Here is a 14,036-nt window from a genome sequence, read left to right as displayed (position 1 = left end):
TCAAGTAACCACTCAATATTCTGAATGAAGCTATATAAGCCCATTAGCCTGCTCATGCCCCAAAACAAAGTTCCTTATCTAAAAGTATCAATAGATATTCATGGGGTTCTTTATGCTCCTGAGGCCCAAATCTGCAAAAGCTTTCTGAGATTGTGCTTAGATTCAGTACAACGTAAGTAAGATAATGTATATGTATAGTTGTATTGAGGCAAGAAAGACGGAGCTTAGATAAATGGGAAAGGAGAGGCCTTATATATAGATGCTCATTTCCTTCAGACTTGCAGGTGGTCATTTGGATGGATATATAAAGCTAGTAACACTGAAGTCAGGATATAAGAAGGATGGTGATTGTGTTAATTTGGCTATTAGTGTATGAAGTTTGGCATTAAGGAAATTTGCCTTTAGAAGACCAAACTCTCCCTTTCAGAACCACTATCAACACTCTGTAGTAACATTTCCCCAATATAATATCCCCTTCTCCAGACATTCAAGGCCTTCCTCTTATAAAAGTTAGCCAGCTAATACAAATCTTTCCTTTTGAATTAATCGCACATCACTGCAATTCTCTTCCTGTGGACTTACTTCTCAATTGCAGAATAAAAGGCCAACATGATCTGACAGAGAAGGATTCCAAAGGGTGGTGGGACCAGCTTGGAACCTCCCAAATCATAGGACATGTACCAGTCTTAAGAGCTATACTTGCTTCCAAGACCCAGATCCATTTCCTGTAAGGGACTCCTATGAGCTGGTGCTGATATGCATGAATGGGTTAGATACTGCAGCCAACAGTCCTAGATAAATTGTTCCTCCTTCCAGCCAATTATGATTCTGTATCCTACTGTAAAAGCCCCAGAGCTTTCCATCCAGGTGGGTCAAAAGTTGAGATTTTCTCTTTCTCAAACGTCAAGAATTGGCCTCATCAGAACCAAAAGCTCAGACCACTAGGAATAACTGACAAGGTATTCCAAGGCAGAAAGCATCTGCCCAGCTCACCAAAATTCCTTTTATTATCATCCAATGCTAACCACCCTAGAAAATGTTTCCCAACCATAGCTAGAGATTCCACATTATTATCTTCTCAGTAATCAGGGAAGTTTGGGGTGGGTATGGAGAAAATATACTATCTGGTATTTTATTAGGCACTCAGGACAGAAAGATAGAAACACAGAGGAGAGAGCTCCTGAAAATTGCTTTGATTGCTGGTGGTTAGAGAATTAGCCATTCTCATCACTAGCCACCACTTTTTCTTGAAATGGAGATTGGAATTGCTTGCCCCAATTTCCAATGGGGATACCAAGGCATACAGAGTCTAGATACTATGGCAAGGAAGCAGATATCTGGGTAGCACTGTACTGTATACCCCTGGTAGGTTCATTACATAATGTCAAGGAATAAGTTCTCAAACAAATATTGAGTGGTTATCATGTGTCAGTCACTGTGCAAAGTGCTTTAATACATTATTTCCTTCAATCATTGTAACATCTCCAGGAAGTAGCAACTATTATTATCATCACTAATTTACAAATGAAGAAACCATTAACTTTCATATCATTGGAAATTCTAATGGAATAAAAATTCCATTTAGAACATATTAAAGAAAAACATAAAAGATTTCTATGAAGACCACTTTACTGCTGAGAGGAATAAAACAAAATTTGCACAAATAGAAAGATACAGTGTTCTTGAATATAAAAACTCAATATTGTAAAATAACAATTCACATATTAGTCTAAAATTTAGTCTATTAATTTAAATGTGATCCAAATGAAAATACTAACAGGACTCTCTGGATTTAGACATAAAGGTATTAAGTTCATGTGGAAAAATAAACACGCAAGACTAGCCAGAAAAGTACTGAAAAAAATATTATAAAACTATGGTAATTACAACAATACAGGATTGGCTAATAAGAAAACAAACTGGTCAATGTAACAGAACAGAGTGCCCAGAAGAGCCCCTATACACATAGGAGTTTTATACTCTATGGACGGTACTTAAAATCTGTCAGCAAATGAGTTATTCAATAACTGATGTTACTGAATTGATAACTGAATGATAACTCACGTTATCGATTGTTATTAACTTGGCTCTCCCTAACCAAAAATACATTCCAGATAGTAGAAGATTTAAATATAAAAAATAAAATAATAAAAATACTAGATGGAAATATGGCAGAGTATTTATAAAATAATCTAATATTGAGTAAGGCCTTTCTAAACAACACACAAAACCTAGGAGTCATGCAGGAAAAGAATGATAGATTTGAATACAGAAAAATTTTAAGCTTCTGACAGCAAAAACTATCCTAAACATCAAAAGAAAAGTGAAACAATATTTACAACATAGGGCAAAGGCCTAATTCCATTTATATGTAAAGAGTTCTAAGGGAATTCCCTGGAGGTCCAGTAGTTAGGACTCCACGCTTCCACTGCAGGGGAACCAAACTGGTGGGGGACCAAAGATCTCACAGGCCATGTAGCACGGCCAAAAAAAAAAAAAAAAAGAGTTCTGAGAAATCTGTCAGAAAACACAAACAACTCCATTAAAAATGGACAAACAACATGGACATGCAGTTCCCAGAAATATTTAAAAGTGGCTTTTAAATATATGAATGCTTAACCTCACCCGTAATTACATACATAATATATTTTATTTTTCAGAGCAGTTTTCGGATCACAGCAAAATTGAATGGAAGCTACAGAAACTTCCCATATACCTCCTGTCCCCCGACACATACACAGCCTCCCCCATTATTGATTGCCATCCCCCACTGGAGTGGCACATTTGTTACAATCAATGAGACTACATTGAGCCGTCATAATCACTCAAAGTCCATAGTTTACATTAGGGTTCATTCTTCCTGTTGTACAATCTATGGGCTTGGAAAAATGTATAAGGACATGTAGCCATCATTATGGTATCATAGAGTATTTTCACTGCCTTAAAAATCCTCTGTGCTCTGCCTATTCATACTCACTCCCCCCTCCTCAACCCCTGGTAACCACTGATCTTTTCACTGTCTCCAAAGCTTGGCTTTTTTTCATTATACAGAATGACTTTGCATTAGACAGATGTATAATAACATGTACCCACCATTGTAATTAAATGCATTTTTTAGTGAGAATATTTTAAACCATCAGAAGAGAAGATTATGAAGAGCTTTATGCTAATCAAATTAAATTTAGGGAAAATTCTCTTCAAACCAACCCATAGAGAAAGAGAAAACCTAACAAGACCTACAATTATTGTTTAAAATTTGAATAAACAGTTAAAAATCTACTCCTTCAACCAAATTTCAAAAAACAAACTTTCAAAGAACATATCATCTCTAATTTACATAAATGTTACAGAAAAAGTATTCAGTTCTCTAATGAGCCTAGTTTAGTTTTGACATCAAAAGCAGAAAAGGAGAGAATGAAAATGAACAAGTATAAGCCAAACTGAATTATGAACATAGACACATAAACACTAAATAAAATATTAGAAAATGAATCCATCTCTGTATTACATCATGACCAAGTGTGGTATATCTGAAAACTGAAAGAATGGTTTAGCATTCAAGAAAAAAAAAAAGTATTTAATGTCTGTTGACGCTATAAGAGCAAACAGAAAAATAATTTGATGAAATGCAGGAAAAGCTTTTGATAAAAATCAATACCTTTTCAGCATAAAAACACTCAGAAAACTGAAAATGAAAATTAATTTCCTCAAAGTCAAAACTATGGCGATGAAAAGATCAGTGACTGCCAGTCGGGGATGGGGATGAAAAGGCAGAGCACAGAGGACTTTTAAGGCAGTGAAAATGCTCTGTATAATATTAAAATGATGAATATATGCCACTATGCATTTGTCCAAGCCCATAAAATGTACAACACCAAGAGTGAATTCTAAGGTAAACTATTGACTTTGGGTGATTATGATGTGTCAATGTAAGTCCATCCTTGGTAAAAACAAAAAAATGTACCATTCTGGTGAATGATGTTGATAACGGGGAAGGCTATGCATGTGTGGGGTATATCTCTGTGTCTCCCTCTCAATTTTGCTGTAAATTTAAAACTGCTCTAAAAAAATAGTCTTTTAAAAAGTTAATTTGCTGAACTTGATAAAAGTTCAAAAAGTTACTGGAAAATGTATAACAACTATAATTGGTGATACCTTTGAAATACTTATTTGCCTTAAAGTCAAGAATAAATAAAGAATGCCTACTACCACTGTTTTTATTCAATATTATATTGGGAGACCTGTCCAACACAACTACACAAGGAAAAAAAATCTAGTATTTCAGTATAGAAAAGAAAAAATAAAACTGATGTTATTTAGAGATAATATGATTGCCTACACAGAAAACACAAGAAAAAACTACAAGTTTTTAAAACTAAAATATTGCTGGGTATACAACTAATGTACAAAGGTTGTGTTTTTATATATCAGCAACAAATAATTTAAAAGGAAAATAACAAATATAGACACTATTTACAACAGAAAAAGAAGGCTATAAGTATTAAACAATAAATCTGACAACAGAAGTATAAGACTTTTATGGAGAAAATTATAAAATATTATTAAAAGCATAAAAAATATATAAATAGATGTAGAACTGTCAATGTTCATGTGCCATGTTCATGGATGGGAAAATCAATATCACAAAAATTATAATTTCCTCCAAGTTAATCTATAAACCCAAAATACAATTCCAACAAAATTTTTCCTTCAAAAGCTTGTCCTAAAATGTATATTAAAGAATAAAAGGCCAAGAGCAGTCAGGATAATGATGATGATGATGATGATGATGATGATAATGATAATAAATGGAGAATTTACCTACCATGAAATCAATATTGATTATAAAGCAGGGTTTTGTACAGTGGTCCCCCTTTATCTGTGAGGGATGTGTCCCAAGACCCCCAGGGGATGCATGAAACTGCAGATAATACTGAACCCTATATATATGATGTTTGTTCCTATAATACAGACCTATGTTAAAGTTTATTTATAAATTAAGGTATTGCAAGAGATTAACAGCAATAACATAATAAAATAGAACAACTGTAACAAAAACTATCATTTTTTAAGTGTAGTATCATTACATGGATAGACTAATAGAATGTAAGAGAAAACCCAGAAACAGACTCACTTTACATATCTGAGCTTTATCTATGAATAGATTTCGTTATAAATCAATTAAGAAAAAATGGGATGAACTATTCAATAAATTTTGGGGGCAACGAGCTATCTATATGAAAAAAAGACAAAAATTAGATTCATGCTTCATCCTGCTGAATTAAAGAGTTATGTATGAAAAGCAAAACTTCAAAACTTTCAGAAGGAAAGAGGGGAGAAGAGCTTTGATAGTGGGATAGAGAAAATGTTTTAAATAAAACACACTGAAAAGCACAGATTAGAAATGAAGAGATGGATGAATTTGACCACATTAAAATTATATTACAAATTTCTATGTGACTAAAAGACACCATAAACCAAATGAAGAGGCCAGACACAGACTGAGAGAAGATATTTGCAATGCATACAGCCAACAAATGTTTTTCTTTTTTTAATGGAGAATATATATTCTATAAATTAATAAAGAGAAGGCAAACTACCCAACAGAAAATTGATTAAAGGGTATGGACAAGTACTTCACAGACGGTTAATAAACATAGGAAAACATACATGAGTTCACTAATAATCAGGCAAATGCAAGTTAGGATAATGAAGGACCATTTTGTACCCATCAGTATGGCAAAAAGGAATAAATTTAACTAACATTGAGCAGGGCTAGGACTAGGGTGAGGTGAGTGAGGCACTCTTTCCTTAGGCACAAAATGTAAGGGGGCACCAAAAAAACTCAGCAGTCAAGATAAACAATATTTTAATGCAATATTTTCAAAACTCAAAATTTATGCAAAAAAAAGTCCATGATGAACAAAGTAGCAAACTTTTAAGCAAAGACAGAATCTCACCATACACTCGCATGACTCATCTTATTTGCCTTGACTCTAATCTGGGTCTGTTGGATCAAAGAGCTGGTAAGGATTTGGGGAAATTGGATCTTTTATGCATTTCTGGTAGGAATATAAAAAATTTGTACAACTATTTTGGAGAATCATTTGATAACACTGAAGATGCCACACCTTACATCATAGTAATTCCAGTTCTAAGATTCTATCCTTTTATTTTTTGTGGTGGGGGGAGGGTTTCTGGTGTGGACAGGAAAACCTGCTAGATAAATTCTAAAAAGATTCTATCTTAAAGAAACTCTCACACCAGTACACAAACGTACAAGGGTTTGCTTTGCAGCACTCTTCTCGCAAAAAAGGAGGAGATCGTTGACAAAGATTCTCTCCTTGACCAAACTCTATCCAGGCTCCTCTGAGCCCTTTCTTGACTACACCTCAACCTTGGCCTATGAAGCCTTGAAGAAAACATTAACATTGTTTCTAACAGCACAAAGTCACATCCCTAGGATGACCCTAGATCCCCTTAAAGTGCCTGCCTGAGAAAACTCTAATCTGCCATAAGAATTCACAGTTTGTTCCAGCCAACATCTGAAGATAGCACCCCTGTCTCCCAGTCTCTGTGGGAGGATAGGAATCTAACTTCAATAAGGGCCAGTTAGCAAATCCAGATGGGTTTCATATGGACCAAGACCTTCTTCCCACTTTTTGTAATTTTTCACTTCCCTGACTCTACTGAGTCCCTACTCACTCCCCTTCCTATTCCCTCATTCTCCCTTTAAATCTTCCAGTCACCTCTCTACAAATCAAAGTTGAGTTCAGTTCACACTGGATTCTTGTCCCTGTTGCGATAGTATATTACTGATTAAACTCTGTCTTTTCCACTTTAATTAGTGACCAGCTTTGTTAATCTTTGACATTTTTTAACTGTCCCACAGGAGGGGAATGGATAATTAAACTGTGGTTTCTTTGTACAATGGAATAGTACATAATAGCTAAAATGAATGAACTAGATCTACATATAGCCATATAAATCTCAAACATAATTTTGAATAAATAAAAGCAAGCTGTATAAACCTCAAAAATAATTTTGAACTGAAAAAGCAAGTTGCAAAAAGACAGTATGATACCACTTACGTAAAACTTAAAAACACAGAGAGATACCACATATTAATGTGGGTATACATATTATATATATGCATACACACATATATGGAATGATATATAACTTTATATATTATTATATACCACTATCCACACACATATTTGTTATATATATTGCATATTATTATATAATATACATATATGCAGTGATACACATCAACTTCAATGTAGAAGTTACCTCTGAGGACGGAGGGAGAGGGAAAGGGTAGGAAGTGGGATTCTAGCTATATGAATAACATTTTATTTCCTCTTTAAAAAGAAAGAAGAGGGAGAGATGTGCAGCACATAAAGTAAAATATTAGCATCTATTTAATTTTTGCTGTGTCTGTTATACGATTTTCTGGGCTTTTTGTATGTTTGGATGATTTTAAAAATAAAAATGAAAATGAATGATCACCTAGTTTTCACCTCCTAGATTAGCAGAAATGAAAATTTAATAATGCACAGCACTGAGAGTGTGTAGAGAAGCAGGCAATGTCATACACTAGAGGTGGGAGCACAAATTAATGCAATCTCTTGAGATGGCAATTGTGCAGTACCTGTTTAATTAAGAATCCCTGTTCTCTTTTACTTGGCCATTACAATTTAGGAATATATTTTCAGACAGGTGCACAAAGAAAAAGGTTGCTCATTGAAACATTGTTACAGCATTGATTATACTAGCAAAAGACTATTAACCTAGATGAACATAAACAGGGGTCTCATTAACAAATTTATAGTACACCCATATGATGGAATAGTATGCAACTGTGAAAAAGGCTAGATTGATTTGTATATACCAGGGGCCAGCAAACTATAGCCCACAAAACAAATCTGATTCACCATATGTTTTTGTAAATAAAATTTTATTGGAATACAGTCACACCTATTTTTTTATGTATTATCTGTGGCTGCTTGAGTAATTGTGACAGATATCATATGGCCTGCAAAGTTTAAAATATTTACTATCTAGACCTTCACAGAAAAAGTTTGCTGATCCCTGGTATATGCTGATACAGAAAATCTCCAAATATTGCTCAGCATTCAACAAATATTTATGAAGCCTCTAGTACATGTCAAATATTTTTCTAGATGCTAAAAACAAACAAAATCCTGCCTCCCTAGAGCTTATATTCTATTGGAATTATTAATGTAAAGGACAAAGTGCAGACTACTGTGTATAGTATGCTGTCTTTAGTATTTTTAGTTGTACATTTACTTGTATAGAAATAGAATATTTTTGAAAGGATTTACAAGAAAATGGCAACCGTGCTTGCTTCATGGGAAGGAGAATAAGAGACAGTATATCAATGGAAGAAAACTTATTGCTCATTGGTATACAGTTCTGTGATGTTTGAATGTGAATATGCTATGTGTGTATGTATATATATATATATGTATATATATATGCTAGAAGGCTAGTTCAAGATTAACAAAGATGAAATTTAGTGGATGAAACAAAATCCTATCTGTGAGTTAAAAATGCCATTGAATATATTCTAAATAAAGGAAAATTCACTTAAACAACTGTTCATATGAAAAATAAGAATACCTGGGCATTTTAGTTATCCATAGGCTAAAAATGAACCAATCATATGACATGGTTGCTTTAAAAGGCTAATGCAATTTTAGGCAATATAACAGAGTTTTATTATCCAGACCAAGAGAACTGATTGTTCCACTTTACTATATACTATCTCAAGCATACCTGGAGTATTATGTTAATTTCATTTCTGCATGCCATAAGTTAGGAGGGATATTTCATGTAGGGGAGAATATCAGGGAGAGAGAGAAAGAACTATGAAGTGGCTGAGAAAGATTAGTTTCAAAAAGGAAGACTTAAGGGAAATAAGAAATCTATCTTCAAATATGTGAAGGCAAGAGGGCTTATCCTTAATTTATATTCTTTCAAATAGCACAGCTAGGACCTCCACAATCACAAGGGTTAAGGGAAACAAGTTTGGGCTCATTATCAAAATGTTCTAACAATTTGGTTGCGGAGCAGGAGCAGAGTAAAAGGAAATTAATATTTACTGTCTACAACATGCCAAACCCATTGCATACCTCACAGCAATCCTGCAAGGAAGATACTATTCTTCATTTTCCAGAGGAGAAAATGGAGTCTCAGAACGGTTGAGTAGCTTCACCTAAGTCTCTACAGCTAGTAGAAGCAGAGCAAGGATTTGAATCCAAGCTTACAACAGGCTCCTAAATTGGTTTCCATACATCCAATTCTGTCCCTCCAATACCAATGTAGCCAGAATGCTCTTTTTAAAACATAAATCTGATCATGTTACTTCTCTACTTAAATTTCTTATGAAGTCCTTCATGATCTGGCCATTGCTTACTTCTCTATAACCACTCACCACTTGGAACTATACTATGGCCACATTGAATATCTTTGAATTACTCAAATATACATAGAAGAAAATTGTGTTTCAATGGAAAACTATGCATCCTCTATAGCCCACTTTTCTAGGTTATCAGATTCTATCTCTTCATTGTCATTGAGCCATTTTACAATTCTTTGTAAGTTGTAGATAACTGAGAGACACGTAAGTTATGTCCTACCCAGTAGTGTTTTAGTTGATTCCTCCCCACCCTTGTGAAAAACCAGTTTTGTCTTTATTCGCAATTCATCTCAATATTCCTTTACTCCATATAAATCTGTGCTATTTTGACTTTTCTTTTTTTTTTGGATTAAAAAAAGTGCATTGGATTTCCAATACTAAATAAAAACATGAAATTGTTTTTCAAAAAGCCATAGAGTTTACAGCAAAAACTACAGAAAAGGCCAAACAAGTGTGTACAGAAACTAGTTCCCAGCAGCCCTCCAGGTCCCCTTCCAGCAGGCGACAAAGCAACATTTGCTGGGGAGTAGGGGAAGATGCCTGAGGGTCAGTCCTGTATTTTTTTAAATATATTTTTAATATTAAAAAAAAATTCTCAGCTCCTTACCTTTTTAAGAAAAAGCACACCAGAACCTCCTGCAAAGGCAAAGGCAAAGGCAAAGGCTTCTTGTGTGGCCAGCCTCTCAGCACACCTCAGAGACCTCCTGCTGCCCTCTTCAAATCAGGGGCTTAGCTGAGCTGCTGGGATGGTGTGGGGACGGGGGAGGCCGCTGTCCCCGTTCCTGTCCCCTGCTACGTACGGAACAATGTTCAGAAAGAAGTGGGGAGCCTCACTGGTGCTGCAGCCCCTGCCTGCTTCATTCTTGCTAACGCCTTCCCCACGAGGCTCTGAGGCGTGGAAGTGAGAGCTGCACTGACTGAGGAGAGGAACTAGGGAGAAGCAAGGAGTCCTACATGGGAACAAAGCTCCCTCCTTAACCTCCGACTTCCCCAAAGGGAATACATGGTAACAGCAGGAAAGGGTCTCTATCCTCTTCTCCGATTTCCCAGGAACTCGGCCAGGCTCGTGCCCTGTCTTGCATCGCTCCTGCAATACAGCACCTGACTCCTCAGCGTGGACATTCTTATCAGGATATGACCAAGACACCAGGGCAGCTACATCCTCGAACCCACCTATTGCACAGAAGAAATTTTTTAACTAGATCCAAATGAAACTCCAGTTGCAACTTAGTGACAATAGAGATGGACATGCCAGGACAATAAAGAAGATGCTTCCATTCTCTGCAGGCTTCTGGCAGAAAGTACAATGACTGAAACATTCACAGAACCTCAGCAGCCCCTCCATTTTCAATTCCCAACCCCCCCAGCCCCTCCCCACCCCAATACTGCAACTGCACAGAAAGCAACAAACAAGTCTTTTCAATGTTACATTTCATTCAGATAGATCTGTAATATCACAGTGATGAGGAGAGAAAGTCAGGCCTTTAATAATTATAATTAAAAAAAATAAAAAAGCTTACAAACAGCAATGCAACATTCCCCCCTCCCCAAAGTGATGGATTAACAGCTGGTAGAGGATGCAATGACTCAGAATCAAAAATAAAAAACAAAAACACAAAACAAGCTAACCCCTGGAACAACCCACACTGTCAATGACTTTCCATACATAATTCAAACAAGTAGTCAAATGTCAACCACTTGTGGAGAACACCACAGACTTCCTTGGTTTTTGATAGTGTTTTTCTTTTGAAGGTAACATAAAATAGGACACAAATAAAATTGTACATAAATGCCAACGTCTACACTCCATAAAGGCAATGTTGTCACAGCATGAAAACACAGCCTGACCACAAAGTGAAACATAGGTGGCACTTCTTGCCTCTTCCTTGGACACAAAATTTTGGCCCATGGTGCCCAGTCCTGCAGGGTATCGGCAGGCAAAAGGAAGCTGCCTTGACACGGCGTCTTCCAGGCTGACCAGGAGGAGGCAGGTTTTGAACCAGTTATAACATCTGCCTGGTTCACTTACATCTTATGAGTAAAATAAATTCTTTAACACATATTCATTTTTATACATGTGTAAGCATCATGACTTTACCTCTTTCTGAAAGTTATTTTTTAACCTATGCCATGCTCTCTTCTTTCTTGCCTATTTCTTCCCTCTTGGCCTTCACATAGCCTATTCCTTCTATCTAGAACAGATTCCTTACCCCATCTTCCCCTGTTGCCAGCAAAAGGTTCATAAAATGTTTGTTGAATGAAGGTAAAAGGAAGGTTACAAGGAAGAAACCAACTAATCAAATCGGGCCTGACACCCAAGCCTATGCTCTTTCCAATAAGTTGCTGCCTTTTACATCTTTCATGTTATCTAAACAAGAGAATGGTCTACCTCAGAGTAATAAACTCCATGTCACTGGAAGTATTCAAGTAGAGCCTGAGTTATCATCCCATTAGGGATGCAGTAAGGCGGGATTCGGACACTGGAAATGTTAAAGAAAAAAATATTTTGATACTTGCTTAAACAGTAAGGCAAACTTTACCCAAAAACTGCTGCAATAGAGGTATTGAAATAGGGAAGAGAGATTGGGCTTATCTCCGAATACAGCAAAGACAGCTGGGGATTTATAGTCAAGGTGCAGGGTGAGGGGGTCAATGGATGGAAAATTACTAAGAGGAAATATCAACAGTAGGAGGCATTCTTACTAAACTGGCCTAATAAGATTCTTGCTAAAAGCAGGCCAAGGGCTTAGACATCAAAGATGGAGGATGAGGAAATCGATCATATATCAAGGATGATCAGATATCAAGGGGTGGGGGGAATTACTTAGCAGGATGTTTTGCTAAGACTGGGCTGGGCAGGCCAAAGAGAGGGCAGGGGCCAAGATCAAGGTCTAGTCGAGGAGAGGTCTCAGAGTATTTCGACTAAAGATTGGTCAAGGAGACAGTCTTTGTCAAGAGGTAGGTTGTAATAGATAATCTCTATGGTTTTTTCCAACTCTATGGTCATTGAAATGTAATATATTAGAGCCAAGACCTGCATCATAAATCTGTGAACACTTCAAGAGAAAGGGAGCCTAGGACAAAAAGAGCCCTACCTCTGTGCGTCACCCACAGGCCCCTGATACCAGCCCACTTGACCTTTTTGTTTTTGGCATATTAAGTTCCAAGTAGAATCTAGGAAGCAAAGCATAAAGATGGCTGTGTTTTCTAGAGTGTTCCTGGATGGCTTTCCACTGTGAAATTCTTAGGGAACAGCCCCATGAGCGTTTAATTGGAGCTGCTTCTTTCTATTTATGTGGGCAAGTCATATCAGCGATTTGAAAAAGAGAGAGGATGGAAATGAGCTCAACGAAATGGTGAAAGCAGTTTGCAGTAGACTCATCTCTTCCTAAGGAGCCACTTCTTTGACATCCATCAGAGAAGGTACCAGAGGCAGTTCCTATGGCAAACAGCATAGAAGCAACCAGCTAGGATGGCATGCTCACCTAGCACAGGGGCCCATGCTTTGCATCTTAGGAGACAGGAGCCAAATCAGTAGCAGAAAAGAGGGAAAGACTTCTCACTGAAAACCTCAAATGGCTCAAAACCTTTTCTTATCTTATCGCTCCACACCAACCATGGAGTAATTTCACCATTAGAGTCAAACCTTTGAGCTGAAGCATTAACTCCAGAAGCTGACAGTTAAAATAAGACATGGGAAGGGTAACCTGTTAGCTCTCAATAACCAGCTGTGTGACTTTGGTTGAGGTAATTTCCATCTCTGGGCTCCAGGATAGCCAATGTAAAAATGAGGGGTTTAGACCAAGTCTCATCCAGCTCTGATTTTCTATGCTTCTATATTTCTTCAGCCCAGAAGGGTACTCATTATCAGCTAGTAAATGCTACCTAATTAGCAAGGTTCAGAATAGGCAAATTGTGATAGAACAGGGAGAGAGAAATATCCAGGGCAGGAGGCACTGCATGGGGCCAAGTCTGGTAGGCGCACGAGAGCCAGGGGACTTGGACAGCTATGGGACAGAGCCAGCAGGAAAATTGGGGCACCCACAGTTGTTGGCGTATAGAGTTTACTAAATCACAAAATGTACTTACTTCATAATTTCTTAGTGCTCAGGCCCAATCCTCCATATTCACACACAGACCCATGTATACACACACTCTCTCTCTCTCTCTGTCACTCTCTTTCTCACACACACACTCTGTCTCTCCAAATACAATAGTTCACAATCGATTCTACCTTTATTTCAGTAACCAACCTGGCATTGGAGGTTATAAAACAAATATTTCCCAAGCTCATGTTATCATAGCAGTACTTGTTAGGAGATTGAGCTCAGAGAAAAAATGAGCTCATAGCTTAGGAGAAGGGTGTTTTTTTTAATTGCCTCATTTTATTCAATAATGTGACTCCTAATAAGACACCTGAAACAATTTGGGCCAGGTAAGAAGTTATGAACCAGTTTACTTTAGACTTAGTTCATTTTAGGTAAATTTCATTGCACCTAGAGATGCTGTTTGTTTATCTTTTAGGACAAACAGGGCAGCAGCTGATAGTATGGAAAAAGTTCCACTTAAATCATCTCCCAGACCTCGG

This window comes from Balaenoptera ricei, chromosome X (assembly GCF_028023285.1).
Source record: "Balaenoptera ricei isolate mBalRic1 chromosome X, mBalRic1.hap2, whole genome shotgun sequence".
Taxonomy (NCBI): domain Eukaryota; kingdom Metazoa; phylum Chordata; class Mammalia; order Artiodactyla; family Balaenopteridae; genus Balaenoptera; species Balaenoptera ricei.
Note: the sequence above shows the minus strand (reverse complement) of the source record.